This window comes from Chenopodium quinoa, unplaced genomic scaffold, assembly GCF_001683475.1.
Source record: "Chenopodium quinoa cultivar QQ74 unplaced genomic scaffold, ASM168347v1, whole genome shotgun sequence".
NCBI lineage: Eukaryota > Viridiplantae > Streptophyta > Magnoliopsida > Caryophyllales > Amaranthaceae > Chenopodium > Chenopodium quinoa.
In genome coordinates, this window is record NW_018745063.1 from 649,405 (window position 1) to 660,958 (window position 11,554).

An 11,554-nucleotide genomic window follows, 5' to 3' on the forward strand; every position below is an offset into this window, starting at 1 on the left:
ACTTATTGTTATCATCACCAAACTCTAATTTGTCAATCAAGTTAAATCTATCAATACACAATATGATATATCAAGCTAACTTGCTAAGTCAAGGTACATATGATGTAATTACTTTTTAACATGTCTTGAAAGTATATTTTACTAGCTACTTGTCCATATTAGAATTTTTGTTGCTTTTTAGTTTTATCATAAGTATATTATAATTAAATCGAACTTTGTTCATTGGATTATGTATCTTATCGCTATTTTTGATTAGTAGTAAGAGTTGCATCTACCAAGTTTCTCTTTTATTAAACTATACGCATGAATTCATGTTCATTGGGTCGGTTTTGTTTTGTTTAAAACTTAGAATTTAGTAATACGAACTAAAAAGTATAAAATATATCCATTGTTCATTTGTTCATGTTTAGCTGTTTAAGCGTGATTTTCATTTTTGTGGGTATAATATACATTTATACAAATCTATACTATTCCCTCCGTTTTTAAATACTTGCTCCACTTTCCTTTTACGTCCGTTTTTTTAATACTTCTCCATTTTCTTATTTGTGTTATGAAATATAGTGTGGATGCCCATTGTACTCCTTGTATTATTCTAGAATATTCTAAATAGGTCGTCTAGGGTTTATATTCTTATCTAAGCAAACCCTATTTATATTGTATTTATATATATACCCCAATATATGGAATAGAAAAACTGATCGATTCTCTCTCAATCTCTCTCAAATTTCTCCTAATTTTATAACACGTTATCAGCACCATGGCTTTACCCGAATATCATATTAAAGATCATGATTGTACCTTGATAATCTTGCCAATTTGATTGGAAAAAAAAAGGTACGATTTTCCTCCTAATGGTTTGTGTAAAAAGAAAAGTTCAAGAGATAATATATTGGTTTTTCTAAATAATTGATGACCATAAGTTCACTAGAATAATTTATATGTTGACAAGTATTAGGTGACCAGAAGCTCACCACGTACAAGTTATATGTGAAAATTTTAAGTAACTAGTATTACTATCAATGTTTCTAGTGATCTCGAAAATCACCACCTAGTGAAATTACAAGAAAGTTTATATTTGTATAACAATTCTCTTGATTGGGGCTATTGTATGTCAGCACATAAGGAATAGAATAAGAAATTAGCTACTGCACAATTTATTACCCCTTATTAATATTGATCTCTAGAAGAGAACAAAATTTCATTATTCTAAGTTGGTGAAGAATTGCCCCAACATTTGAGATATTTTACCAATTTAGGGGGAAGAATTGAAGTAAGTTGGCAAAATTATAAACTATGAATAGTTGATCCCTCTATTGATACTTTGTAAAATTACATGCCAACTTTTGTATCAATATATGTTGCACATCTATGATTTGATTTGTATATCGTTATGACCCATCTAGAGGAATAGAGAGATATATTTTGATTATGGTAATAATGATATTATGTGCATACATTAAGATAGACTTGTCAATTTACTTTAAATCACTGCGCCTGAAGTGTGGTTTGTTTGATCGGTTCCAATATAAATATGCGATATACGGCAAGATAGTGCAGTTGATACTTTTAAAGTATAATAATAGTATATTAATACCATAGTGTGAGAAATACCCTTAATATGTGGTATAGATATCTGAATTATTATAATAGATGGCCTATTACGTAAGAAAAGTTATGATGGTACCAATGAGAAATGCATTCAGATATCATAGTAAAATAGCATGCGAAATGTACGTTATTGGAATTTTATTATACCGGTACACAATGGAACCGCTGAATAATATGCATATGCATGATAGAATGGACTAGTGAATAAGGGATCTGAAATATATGTCCATTTTGTTGTCGACATAATGATAATGATCAAAAGTTTATTATGGACCAGAAGTCCAATTAAATATGGATTTTTTAATCCACATTGTACAGTGTCTTGCATCATTTTGAGTCTTATGTTCATGTGCATGTGTGAGTCATAAGTTAATGGATATTATTGCATATATAGGAAGTTGTTAGATGCATTACTCATTGTATATTTGTTAATATGTTATCATATTTTCTATATCTCATATTGCATGCATTAATTTCTTACAATAACTATGGTGTATGTAAATGTTCATTCAAAGTATAGTAAGATATATTTACAACTTTGATGAAAAATTAGAAAGAGATATTTATATTCCAGTGGGCTTACACTAGTGATGAAATTATTGATGACGTCATTTTAATAATAGCTTGTTATGATTCATGTAAGAAGAGTTCCTGGAGAACTTATATACGACGTATTTTAATATCCAGCCCTACATATTTTATATCTTGAATATTGCAATTATTATCAAAGTCATGGAAAGTCAATATGACTAGCTGCATCATCGATATCTCAACCTGAAGTTTGAGTATGTGAGATTCAACAAGTCTATGTATTCATTGGCGAACTCTCATATAAAACATGAGATGTCTAATTAAAGAATAAAGTTGAGACACCATTGTGAGAGAATAATATTCGTATGGTCCAGAAGAACCATGAGCAAAATATGTAATTAGTTTAATTTCTTAATTCATATGAAACTGAAAAATGAAATATATATGATATCAAGTGTTGCCATGAAATTATGTTTGGATAATGTGATCAATTACTAATCATCATTTTGTAGTATATATGACCTCCAGAAGAAGGCATACATCTAATTGTTATGATAATTCGAAACAAAACTATCGAATGAAATAGTGGTAAACACTTGTATTTTTTCCCCAAGTATGAAGAAATGAAGATGACTCAATAAGTCCATGTGAAGATTTGAAGATTCAAGTTCAATGTGAAAGGATCAATCATCAAGAAATGGTGTTCTGCTACATGAAAGAAGTTATCCAACCATATCGCGTCGGATTTATCGCACTCGAAGATTTCGCGATAATACGTTATGTATTCATCAGGGGGAGAAAATACGCGCTGCACTCTTTTTTCCTTCACCATGGTTTTTTCCCACATTGGGTTTTCCTGGTAAGGTTTTTAATGAGGCAGCATTGCAAGCGTATTACGAAGAATGATGTACTCTTTTTCCTTTACTATGTTTTTATCCCACAGGGTTTTTCGTAGTAAGGTTTTAACGAGGCACAATTTTCGATAATGGACATCAAAGGGGGAGTGTTATGAAATATAGCGTGGATGCCCATTGTACTCCTTGTATTATTCTAGAATATTCTAAATAGGTCGTCTAGGGTTTATATTCTTATCTAAGCAAACCCTATTTAAATTGTAATTATATATACCCCAATATATGGAATAGAAAAAACTGATCGATTCTCTCTTAATCTCTCTCAAATTTCTCCTAATTTTATAACAATTTGAATTTTTTTTTACAATATTTAACTAATTTCTCTAACCTAGTGGACCCACCACATATTTTCTCTCCTCCAATCCTCTCCACTACTTTTGCTTTTTATAATTTTTTATTATTCCACTTACTCCACTACCTCCACATATTATTATTTTCTCCAATTTCTCCTAAAACTCCGCGCATGGATAAATAGAGAAAGTATTTAAAAATGGAGGGAGTAATATTTTTTGAGGGATTCCCACTTAATTCCCCAGATAAACAAAATTGTCTTTTCAAGTACCAGTGGAGGGGTATATGCGTCTTTTCATGTACTAGTTGAGGGGTACATGTGTAATTTCCTCACCAAACAGTAAAAGCAAAAAGCAAACAGTAATTGAATAGCTCATCAAAAGTCCTGAATAAATGACCATGTTTTTTCAATATATTTATAAAATTGCCATCAGATTAACAAAAATTCGTTTATCTGACAGATTAATTTGTATTTTCCCATATTTTATAACAATAAAATTTTAAAGAAATCTAGAGTGCCACCTGCCATTTTGTATTTTTTTTTTTAAAAAGGAAAATGTTATATTAGGGGTGATAATGAGACTGAGCTATTCGTGAACTGTTCGAGCTCGGTTCGGTCAAAACTCGGTTCGGCGAGGCTCGACTCGAGTTCGAGTTCGGCTCGAAACCTTAACAAACTGAGCCGAGCAAGTTAAAGCTCGGCTCGAAAGCTCGTGAACAGGCTCGATTAAATATAAACATATAGTGTATTTTTAGAAAAATATAAACTTTTTTTATTTTAGTTAAAAATTTAATTATGAATATTTAAAAATCTGATTAAGATCTAAAAATCAAACTATAAACCAAATCTAATAACATGCATTTGTTTATTTCAGCCCAAAAATAAAAGCCCAGCGTCACATACCTTTAGGCCTTTCATATATAAACTAAAAAAAAAAACTAACTCCTTTAGTTTCTCTCTCCTGCACTCCCTGCCTCCCCAAGTCCCCAGCTTGCTTCTAACATGAGAAGCTTTTTACTCTCTCCTCTAATCCTCTATTAATCTACTTCCATCGGAAAAAACATTACATCTCCATCTCAATACCAACCCAACACCGCTCCACCGACATCCTCATCGTCACCACTAGCCAAGATGCTCAATCATTACACCTCGTCATCGTGTCCTATATCAATCTCCTTAGCTTGTATGTAAAAGTAAATTGTAGTCAATTAATCGGATTTTATGTGTATGTAATCTGGTTTGATAAATTGAATTTATGAGTAGAAATTAATAACATTGGAGTCTACAACATTTTTATTTGATTAAATGGTTTAGAAAAAAAAAATCAGGCTTTAACCGGGCTGTATGGAGTCACGAACTCGAGCCGAGCTTCGAACCTGCGTATGGAGTCACGAGCTCGAACCGAGCTTAGATTTCTAAAGCTCGTCGAGCTTCGAGCCTGCTGCGAGACAAACGAGCTCGAGCCGAGCCTACCACTATTCGGGCTCGGCTCGAAGGTTTAGCACCCCTATGTTATACATAGCCCTTAGGGCTACATATAAGCATTAAATTTGCACTTGAAAATCGTAAAAAGTTAAAAAATCATCAAAATATAAGCACTAATAACACTGATTTACGCGTGTTTTTGTCATAAATTCCTAATTTATACAATTTCTAAGAGTATATTCAATGCTTATATATAGCCCTTAGGGATACATATAACATTAAAATACTCACCTTAATGTTCAATTATAATTCCCAAAAGACGTTTTGTTCAATCATTCCTCTTTAATTTCTTCTTTCCAAATAACGTTTCAATTCATTTGACTGCAATTTCTCCTTTCATAAAGTTGTACAAAAACTAATTTTTACACCATAATTCTTCCAACATGTTGATTCAAAACTCTGTTTTTACTTCTTCCCTTTTCTCACTTCTAAACCATGATTTCGATTTTCAGTTTTATCAAAGTCAAATCAATTTCAACCTTAATTAACTTCACAAACTCTTAATAACATCCGGTTTACACTAAATTAGTGTAAATCGGGGCTGGTTGGGAAACTTCATCACCGAGAAAAACACCCACCACCGTCGCCACTCCCTTAGCTTCTCCCAAGAATCCGGCGTCCCCCTCTGTAGACACCCATTTGTGTCTCCCCAAAACCAAACCCAGTGATGAATACCTTTCGTGTCGAATCATAATCGAATGAAGTGAAAGTGTGGAAAGTCTAGTGTTGCGGATAGTTTTAATTTCTTTTCTCTTCTCTTTGTTTTTGAAAACTTATTTTTAAGAAAACAGTCAATCCAGTTTGGCTGGTCCATGATATGGGTCCAATAGTAGTGTAGTTGGATGGGGCTTGACAAGAGCTTTCCAACGATATATTATAAGTCCAATTCCGATGAATATTGAGGAAGTTATGGCCAATTTACCAAACTGGGCCCGGTTTGAGCCTTATATGCGGCCCAATGATCTAGGGGAGGACCTAATATGATTTATCATTCCTAATACCATTAGGAATGGTTTTAGTCTTCTAGATTCTTCTAGAAGGTTCTTTTCATTCCTAATTCAATTAGCATTGATAAATTGACTTTTGTTGACTTTTCAGAGTTTTAATTAAAATCAAAAAGAATTTTCGAGGAAAAGATACGATTTTATCCTCCTGAACGGCAAAACTTATCTGATTTTCGAAAACGCGTCAAAAACAGACCTGGCGCCTGACTCCAGTCATTGGCACCTGGAACCAGGGTTGGCGCCAGCTCTGTTTTAGGTGAGCCAGACTCTGTTCAGTTAATTTATCTTTTTGGCTGATTTTCTCTATAAATAACGACGTAAAAACTCCGTTTTCATTCACCAATTCTCATCAACAATCAGTTTTCAACTATATTCACCTACAACCAGTTTCCTTAATCATTCAATTCTTTCTCTCTCTGTTTTCTAAACTAGTCTTTTATATACAAAATTCCGCATACATTAGATCTAGAAACACCTAGCCATATTCGAAGTTGCCTTCGCTCTAGACGTGAAAGATTTAATTTCTGAGGGTTTGGTCCCAAATCTCTCTTTCAATTATTTAATTTAATTGTTGATTATTATTTTCCTTGAAGTTACTAACGTGTGTATTTTGTTATTAGAAAGAGGTACGAGGCATCAAAGTAAGTGCTTTAATGGTTTTTATTGATGTTATGATGTAGAAATCATATTTAAATTGTTATGATATTCTTAGTATCATGTTTAGGATAATTTTAATATTAAATATGATTGTTACGATACTTCCTATGTTCTTCCTAATATTTATGATTATTAGTATCATGTTAGGGCTAAAGATTTGATTTTTATTGCTTAGTGACATGGTAGGATTTGTTATTAATCTTGTTAGTATCATGCCTAGGATCTTGCTATTATTATGCTTTAACATGATTCATGATTATTATTATTTTTATTATTATTATGATTATGTTGCTTGATGCTATTTATTGTTATTGCTTAATCACGCCTTTTATGCATGTTTAAAGGGAATTTTGTACTTGTAATCGCTTAATAAGATATTTAATAATCTTGTTAGGTTAATTTGATTATAATTCAAGTGATCGCCAATAATAGATTTATTTGTGCATTAATATTCAACCAACATAGATAAATAGGTTTAGGGTAATCCTAATGATTGTATGTTAATTAAGAAGCGCACATGAATACGATCAGAACAAAGTAGAAACCTATTATTAGGGAAGGTTCAATCTCTTTTAGGTTGGATTTGTACCTTCATCCCCGAACCCTTATTTGGTTCTAGACCTTATGGAGTTGACGATCTCTTAGATCATTAAGGGGTGTAACCTTCACCCTGTGAACGGTTTACAAGTTCCTAAAACTTGTTGGCGACTCTTTTGCTCTATCTTCTTCCCTTTTGGATGCCACCGTACTTTAGTGTATGATCATAGTGGGGTTCAAGCTAGGGGTTTAACGCTTGAAATTTATTCCCCACACCCTCCGATTTCGACCTTGCTGAGCACCCCAATCCCCCGATTCCAGCGCCGTTGACCTTCGATTTGTCGAGTTTGAAGTCTGAGATTACAACAACTTCGAATAACTCGACCCCAATTGCATATATACCTTATTGTGGGTATCTATCATTTCACCTCATCTACTTTGATGGTGGCAAACATGGCGGCAGCGGAGGTGGCGATGACTATGGCGGTAGAGGTGACGATGACGACAGCGTTGAAGGGAAATATATGAGGACTTGCAGTTGGTAACAGAGAGGGGGAAGGGGGTTGAGGGTTTGATGGAGGAGAGAGAATTTGAAGGTTTGTTAATGGTGGAAATGTTTAGTTTTGAGGAGAGATAAAGATACGGGATGAAAGAAGAGCCATTGGGTTAACTTTTGCATTTTGTGTTTATTTTTTTTTATTTTGATACTCTGTTTTTGAGAAAAAATGATCACTTTTGTGAAAGAAAGGGTCACTTTTGTGAAAAAGGGTCACTTTTGTAAAAAAAAAAGGTCACTTTTGTAATAAAAAGGGTCACTTTTGTAAAAAAAAAAATGGTCACTTTTATAAAAAAAAAGGGTCATTTTTCGCAAAAATATTCGATGTACAATAAAATTATTGTAAACCGGGGGCATGCAAAAGGAGTTGAATTAACTTACATAAATCCAATCAAAATTCTTTATTTTTACCACAAATAACCATCAAATAAATTCATCCAGTTTTATCATTGATATTACTATCAAATTAAGGCTTCTAGGAAAGCAATCAATCAAGAACATAAACAAAAATGTCGGAAACTTTGCTGGTATTGTGGAATTTATACTATGCACGCTTCTCACCTCTTTTTATTATCTTTCATGCTAATTGATATTTTTTGTTGTACATTATTTTGCTAAATGTTGTAGATTTTTGTGGAAAAGTAATCAATTAACTTACACAATGCACACTTCTCTGCTCTTTTTGATGATATTGTTAGGAAAGTATTCCTTGCTATTCTCATTTCCTTCCAGTGTATAAATACAAAGTATTCTAGGTAATAGTAATCTAGGGAACAATATACAAACTAGGGAAATGCTATACAATCATTAATGTGGTAGCCTAGGAATAATATATACATTGTATCTAATACACCCCCGTAGTCGTAGTGGGAGGTAATCGAACGCTGAGGCTATCACGAAAGTCTTCGAATAAAATTTGTGGCAGTCCCTTGGTGAAAATGTCAGCCACTTGATATCGAGAGGGGATGTGAAGCACTCGAACGTGACCTCGAGTGACTTTTTCACGAACGAAGTGGATATCCATTTCAATGTGTTTAGTGCGTTGGTGTTGAACTGGATTGCCGGTGAGATATACCGCACTTACATTGTCACAATAGACCACAATGGCTTTCTTGATGGGGCAACGAAGCTCAAGAAGGAGATTGCGTAGCCAGCAGGACTCGGCCACCACGTTTTCCACTCCACGATATTCGACTTCAGCACTTGATCGAGACAAGGTGGGCTGCCTTTTTGCCGACCAAGAAATTAAGTTGTCGCCAAGAAAAATGCAATAGCCGGAGGTGGAGCGTCTCGTGTCCGGGCAGCCACCCCAGTCGGCGTCGGTGTAGGATAGTAGCCCCAAGAGAGATTATGGATACAAGTGTAGACCGAGCCTCAAAGTACCTTGTATGTATCGCAAAATGAGGCGAAGTGCTTGCATATGTTCCTTGCGAGGGTCATGCATGAAGAGGCACACTTGTTGAATGGCATATGAGATATCGGGGCGGGTAAATGTTAAATATTGTAGAGCACCAGCCAAGCTTCGATATAGAGTAGGGTCCTCGGTTGGTGGACCGCAAGTAGCACTTAATTTTGCTTTGGTGTCGACAGGGGTGGATGATGGTTTGCATGAAGACATGTTGGCTCTAGCTACGATGTCCTTAGCATATGCTTGTTGAGATAAAAATATGCCGTTGCTATGGTGTGTGACCGAAATGCCAAGGAAGGAGCTAAGTATGCCAAGGTCCTTCATCGCGAACTCCGAATTTAATTTGGACATTATAGACTTGCGGAGAGTGTAGGATGATGCGGTGAGGATGATGTCATCAACATAGAGAAGGATGTAGGCAACTTGTTTGCCATGACAATATATGAAGAGAGAGTGGTCAGATTTGCTATGAATAAACCCAATAGTTGACACAAATGTAGCAAATCGGTGGTACCATGCCCGAGGGGATTGCTTGAGCCCGTAGAGAGCCTTGTTGAGGAGGCAAACATGACCCGGTTTATTTTTGTCACGAAAACCGGGTGGTTGATGCATGTATACGGTCTCTTCAATATCACCATTCAAGAAAGAATTTTTAACGTCCATTTGATGAATGGACCAAGCTTTAGATAAGGCGATGCTAAGAACGGTGCGAATGGTTGCCGGTTTGACCACCGGGCTAAAAGTTTCATCACAGTCAACTCCAACCTGTAGGTTCCTGCCATTAACAACAAGTCGGGCTTTATGCCTCTCAAAAACACCGTTAGCATCTTTCTTGTGGCGATAAAGCCACATACAAGGAATAATATTAACATCACGAGGACGAGGGACCAACTCCCACGTCTTATTTTTAATAAGAGCATTGTATTCCTCAAGCATGGCATTTTTCCAATTATGGTTTCCTAGTGCCTTCATAGGGTTGCGTGGGAGAGGAGAGGGAGTAGAGGTGGTATGGAGATTAAAATGACGTTTGGGCTTAAATATCCCATGTGAGATTCTAGTGGCCATTTGAGGAGAAGGTGGTGGATTAGAATGTTGTATGGGCTGATGATTGGAAATGGGCCTTGGAGAAGCATAGCAGCAGTGTGGAGAAGAGGAGAGGCGGACTGGGCCTCGTTGAGGGGAGAAGGAGGGAGGTTGTTGGGCTGGGCTTCAGTGAGGGGAGAGTGAGTGTAGCGTGTGTTTGGTGAGAGAGGAGGAGAGTGGGATTCATGAGGGGGAGTCATAATTTGGGCCGTGGGGACGGTTTGGGCCGCGGGAGTGGGTTGGGCTGCTGTAGGAGAGTTTTGAGAATACAAGTGATGTAGAATTGTAGGGGAAAGGCCATGATCAAGGAAATCATAAGTGTTGGCAGTGGGAGTGTGGATTTTTGAGAAGGGGAATTGAGACTCATCGAATAGGACATGACAAGAGATGAATATTTTGTTGGTGGACATGTCATAGCATTTGTATCCTCGATGATTAGGAGGGTAACCCAAAAACATACAAGGGGTGGATCAAGCTTGGAGTTTGTTGATAGAGGTAGAGGGGAAAAGAGGGTAGAAAAGGCAACCGAATACTCTAAGATGTGAGTATGATGGATCTTTGTGGTAGAGGATTTTTGTGGGTGAATTGAGACCAATGGTTTTAGAGGGGAGGATGTTATGTAAGTAGGTGGCCATTTGTAGTGCATGGTGTCAAAAAGAGGGTGGTATGGAGGAGTGAGCAAGAAGAGTACGAACCATGTTGTTGATTGTTCGAATTTTTCTTTCCGCTTTACCATTATGAGAGGAGGTGTGTGGGAAAGAAAAGCGAAAGAGCATACCATTTTGTTCACAAAAAGACCGGAAAAGACCATTATCATATTCTTTACCATTGTCACATTGAAAATATTTAATCTCTCTTTCAAATTGTGTTTTAGCATATGCACGAAATTGGAGAAAATAAGAGTGAACTTGAGATTTCTTGCATATAGGAAAAGTCCACAAAAAATTGCTAAAATCATCCAAAAATAATACATAATAAAGATGTCCTCCCGAACTTAATTTAGGTGATGTCCAAAGATCACTATGAACAATGTCAAATGGAATATAAGTACTAGAAGAGATGGAGAGAAAGGAAGTTTAACATGTTTTCCAAGAGGACAAGAAGAACAAATGCTAGCATTAGAAATTCTATTATAGTCCACAAAATTGTTCTCTTTTAAAGATCTCAAAATATTAATTCCGGGGTGCCCTAGTCTATCATGCCATAGTGAAGAAGATAGTGCAGCAAAAGTTGAGGGTGAAGGAGCTTGAGAGAAGGCGGTGGTGAGGGGATATAAGTCGCCGGAGCTATCACATCGCATAAGAGTTGTCCCCGTCGGAAGGTCCTTCATAGAAAAACCAAACAGGTCAAACTCAATAGAAACCCAATTATCACTGGTAAATTTTCGAACCGAAATCAGATTTTTGATTAATTTGGGTGCAGGAAGAACATCATTGAGGGAAAAGGGAGGAAGGGGAGATGGAAGGGAAGCACAACCGA